Raw genomic sequence first — 5,363 nt, forward strand, 5'->3', positions numbered from 1 at the left:
TGATCTTCGTGAGTGTTGAAAACCGTGTCGTGTTCCGTAAGGATGCCACTGTCCTCACCCCAAAACGGAAGCTGGACCCTACGGACGAACCGTAGCTGGAGCTCGAGGCTGGTTTTGTTGCCGGATGTGGTGTCCTCGGTTTAAATCATTGACAGCGGCTGGCAGAGAACTAGATAAAATAAAGTTATCTTGATTACGTATGAGATCAGCATGTGTGGTAGACGTCTCGTCCGCTTGGCATATAGCTATTGCTTGAGCAAGGGTTAAATTCTGATTGGCCAAAAGATTTTTCCGAAGTTCAAACGGTAAATGCCTGCAAGGATTTGGCTGGATAACGTAGATCAGACAGGAAATACCCAAATGATTGGTGTTCAGTTTGCTTTGTATGAAAAAATTAATAGCGGTAGGAATTAGGGTTGTTATATGTAGCATAATGTAGGTCGAATGCAGCGTAAATATCGTATAACGTAGCAAGTTGTGGATTGGTTAGATTCTCATAAACCGTACGGCCAGCACGCTGTTGTACCAACAATATATAAGAAATGTGCTACTTGCGTCCCTGGATCCTCGGTAGATAACTTTGAAGCTGTGGCGTAAATTATAAACAGTCGCTTATAGTCTGTCCATGCTGCGGCTAGATTTTTTGTCCGCGGGTCAAAGTATTCGGGGCCCCGGAAAGTAGCAGACATATTCAGGGCAAAAGGCAGAGCTGCAGGCTTGGTCTAGGTACAAAAAAAACGGGGTACGTTATTTAAAGGGAATATAACCTCTGGTATTGTGAAGGGAATAAAGGAAATTGATGGGGTCTTCCATAAAGAACGCGTTGTAGGTTCTATTCCCTTTAAGTGGAAAGTGCGGGAACTACTTCTAACACCATGAAGTGATGCATAAGATTCATATTAAAAGATACGATTTGATTAGAATGGATTAAGTTTTATTCATCGGTACAAGCTATTTTTACAATGACGAGTAATCAATTTTGTCCGCTATACAGGGTGTTACGGATAGAGGTCGGCGTTTGAATACGAAATTATCCAATTATTTAATTTTATTCATAACCGCAAATTATCCAAAAAATATACGAAAAAACCGATTATTTTTACATGTTAAATCGTTGTTTATTCGTATAAAATGTTCATAAAAAACAATTAACCAAACTTTTTATGGTTAATCGAAATTTTGCCGGGTAATTTATTCGTTCCGCTGACCTCTAGTTACGGATAAGAGTACCGAAACTTTCTATATGCATTCTATGGGTCTCTATGAGTAAAAAATGTCTAATAAACGATGGGTCCTAAAGTGCTTCGTTTCAGAGATATGGGCTCCCAAAAAACTACCCCAAAAACCGGACACAGCCTAAAATCTGGAAAACAATATTCTACCTTGAACCAAATTGTTTTCATTAAACTAACAATTGTGTTTTATCCGTGAGGCGATAAACTTTAATAACAAGTGGCAAAAGTTCATTACTGTCCTTTTAGAAGTAAAATGAGTTTGAAGACAAAGCCATTTTAATTTTATTGACACGGTTCCAAATAAAATAAAAACATTTTGTCGTTACGAATGATTTTAATTATTAAAATTAAAGATACAAATGTCGTAAGATTTCTAAAAAAATGCTTTTAAGTGTGTCTAATTCGTTCTGTGGTTAATATGGCACGTCCAAGAACGCTTATTAAGTTAGAAGTTCAATCGTTCGTCTATTTGGTAAAACCAGTCGAGATATTATTTGTATATCTCCAGGTTACATGCCAATCATAAAAAAACAATGTTTAAACTTTGTATTTTGAACTTTTTTTCAAATAAATCAGTATAAAATATCTGGTTATTAATGTTATTTGGGAAACTTATTTACTTTGTAACCACAATTGCGATATTGATGGCACATTTTCCTAACGCTGAATACGCGGATATGCACTTGATGTACGGACGAGCCGAAGGAAGAGGAGATGTGGCCCGGAGGTTGTATCAAGAACACAACCCACTAAGAAGGGTACCGAATAGGCGAACTTTTGAAGCTGTAGACCGGCGCCTACGAGAGAGCGGGCAACTTCAACCGTCTCGGGAGAGAGTGCAGAACATTCCACTTGACGTGGAAGAACAGGTAACTACTTTTTAGTTATGATTTTTTAACATTTTTCTGTTAAAATGTTAGGTACTTACAATTTTCAATGATGATCCGGGAACAAGTACCCGCCAAGTTGGAAGACAGTTAGGTGTCAACCATGTTATGGTCTGGAGAATTCTACGTGGTCATCGTTTTCACCCTTTCCATCTTCAAAAAGTCCAAGACTTGAACGACGCCGACAATCCTAGACGTACCAACTTCTGTCAGTGGTTTGGGGACAGAGAACTGAATGACCCACAGTTCAAGAGTATTATCCTAACAGCCGATGAGGCCAATTTTTCCCGGAACGGCATAGTCAATTTGCGCAATAATCATCAGTGGAGCCAAAATAACCCACATGGAACTATAGTCGCGACTCACCAAGAGCGCTTTAGCCTCAACGTTTGGTGTGGCATTGTCGGAGACTATCTAGTTGGACCATATATTCTTCCGCCTAGGTTAAATGGAGAGTCATACCTACGATTTCTTCAGGAATCGTTACCAGAGCTATTGGAAGTCGTCCCGTTGGCAACTAGAGTGCGAATGTGGTTCTTGCACGATGGAGCGCCACAACATTTCAGTACGAGATCACCTTGATTCAACATTTCCTTTAAGGTGGATAGAACGAGGAGGAACTATTTCGTGGCCGTCTCGATCTCTCGATTGAAACCCTGGCGATTTTTTTCTTTGGGGATATCTGAAGGACCTTGTTTATAAAACAGATGCCCGTGACATTAATGACCTTCGTCAACGCATTATTGATGGATGTGAGACTATTCGGAACAAGCCTGAAATCTTCGAAAAGATTCGTCAATCATTTGTACGGCGTTGTCATTTTTGTATAGCAGCCCAAGGTGGGCATTTTGAGCTGTTATTGTGATGTTATACAATTTATTAAAAGACAATAATTATTTGTAACTGCTTTTTTCGTATCACTTCCGAATAAGGTTTAGCTGGCGTTATCATTAATCTAAACGAATTACGGATTATTTACACTTTTAGATTTTAAGTTTTTTCTACATAAACACCAATTCCCCCATACCACCTACAACACGTACAAGCTTCAACAAGGCTGACTATCCTCGTAGAATTGACGTTTGTCAGTGCCCCAGCAAACCCAACATCATCCCTCCGGCGTCCTATGGACAGTACGCCGGTATATTGCATTTGTCCGTATGATGTCCCGAAAACCGGATGGAGATAGAGATATTGAAGTAACTCGGAGGTTAAAAGACGAGAAAATGTCTGATTTTCTCAAAGTCAAAGTACGTCCCGAGGACAAGTACTAAGACGTCCGTCGGGTTTTTAGTGAACATCCCGAGGATGAGTGTACGTTAAGCCTAAAGACGTACGAGAGTATTTAGTATGGTTAAATATCAGCTTAATCGGGACGTATCCAGGACGTTCATTTGATGTCTTTTATTTCTCTTAGTCGTCTATCTACAGACTCAAACGCTAGTCGATCTGACACCAGTCTTTTAGGAATCTACTGCTGGTTGAATCTTTGAGCTTCTAACCCATTTTCTTGAGCCCGTTCCTAGACCAATGTGCCATATTAGCTACAGAACGAATTAGACAATGTTAAAACCATTCCTTTAGAATTTATGACATTTGTATCTTTAAATTTAATAATTAAAATCGAATCACTAAACTAAAATGACTTTGTATTCAAACTAATTTTATTTCTATACGGACATTAATAACAAGTGGCAAAAGTTCATTAAAGTTTCTCGCCTCACGGATAAAAAACAATTGATAGTTTAATGAAAACAATTTGGCTGAAGCATAGAAATTAGAGAGAGGAACGGAAAGTGTAGCCTCGAGCCTCGACAAGGCATTAAAATAATCTTCACGTCTCAAAGCTACGCGCTAGGCCCATTTACTTCCGGTTGCGTTCCGGCTTTCTATTGGCTGATCGAGAAAGGAAAATAATTTCATTTTCTACACTCTCATTGGCTGATTAAAATTCTTATTTCTTTAAATATCATTGATCCGGGAACCAGGATTTCGCGGGACGTTGATGAGAGTATTTACATTAATTTAAATTAATTGTATTAGATATTTTTATTATTATTTATAAGTAATGGTTTTTGTGATATTTTGAATATGTGTTGTAGAAATCTAAACAGAGAACACATTTATCAAATCTTAAAGCTTAGGCCTTAGCGTTTGACGCAAAAAATTATTTACCTTTTCTAGTCTCTATACATTTAATTTGTTCCAATCATCGATAAATTATTTATCGTCGCGTCGATTGGATAAAATTAAAAGTATAATATTAATCGATAATTTCCATTAAAAATGAAATTGTTAGACTTTGGGATTTTTTTAACCGATCTAGATCTATGCGAAGTTGTAGCAGACAACAGAAGAAATGACCGTGTTACGTCACAAACTTTAACCGGAAAAGAGTAGGTCTAATCTACTTGAAGTCGGAAATGCGACTGACTTTCCGTTCCTCTCTATAATTTCTATGGTTCAAGGAAAAATATTGTTTGCCAGATTTAAGGCTGTCTCTGGTTTTTTGGGAGCCCATATCTCTGAAACGAAGCACTTTAGGACCCATGTTTATTCGACATTTTTTACTCATAGAGACCCATAGAATGCATATAGAAAGTTTCGGTACTCTTATCCGTAACACCCTGTTTATATATATACAATTATAATAAACTAGTCAAATTTCTACTAGCTTTTTATTATGCCGTACGTGTATTTACTTTTTATTTTTTATTTCAGAAGCGTCAATTAAAATCTTAGTAACCACTAATGATTGGAACCACTTTATTTTTATTGTTCATTTTAAAAATTGTTTTAAAAATAATTTCGGCTCACAAATTTAATTAATTCGTGACCGAAAACTATAGGTAGTATTCTTGTTTCGTAGTAGCACGGTCAACTTTGATCTCTCGCGCTACAGCGGCCATCTCATTCGTTGACGTTTCTGTGTTAACCTATGTGCAAAAGATGTGTATGACGTGAGCGCCCCTAGCGGATTATTATTTTTAGAATAGTTTTTACATTGAAGCCGATATAAAAACCGAGTGTGGCGCTGAACTACTACACGTTATAGTACAGTTTATAGGGAATTTCGACGAATGTGTTTGCCGCTATAGCGCGAACAGCGCGTGATCAAAGTTGGCCGTGGTAGTAGCTAAAGCCACGCCCTTTCTCGTTGACGATTCGCGGGCATTTTTTTATCGCGGCCGCCATTATAACTATCAGCACATTAGCTCGTATGCTCTCGTTTTCTAAGCCT

The sequence above is a fragment of the Leiobunum rupestre genome, chromosome 10, assembly GCF_980474605.1.
Source record: "Leiobunum rupestre chromosome 10, qqLeiRupe1.1.hap1, whole genome shotgun sequence".
In the NCBI taxonomy this organism is placed as follows: domain Eukaryota; kingdom Metazoa; phylum Arthropoda; class Arachnida; order Opiliones; family Sclerosomatidae; genus Leiobunum; species Leiobunum rupestre.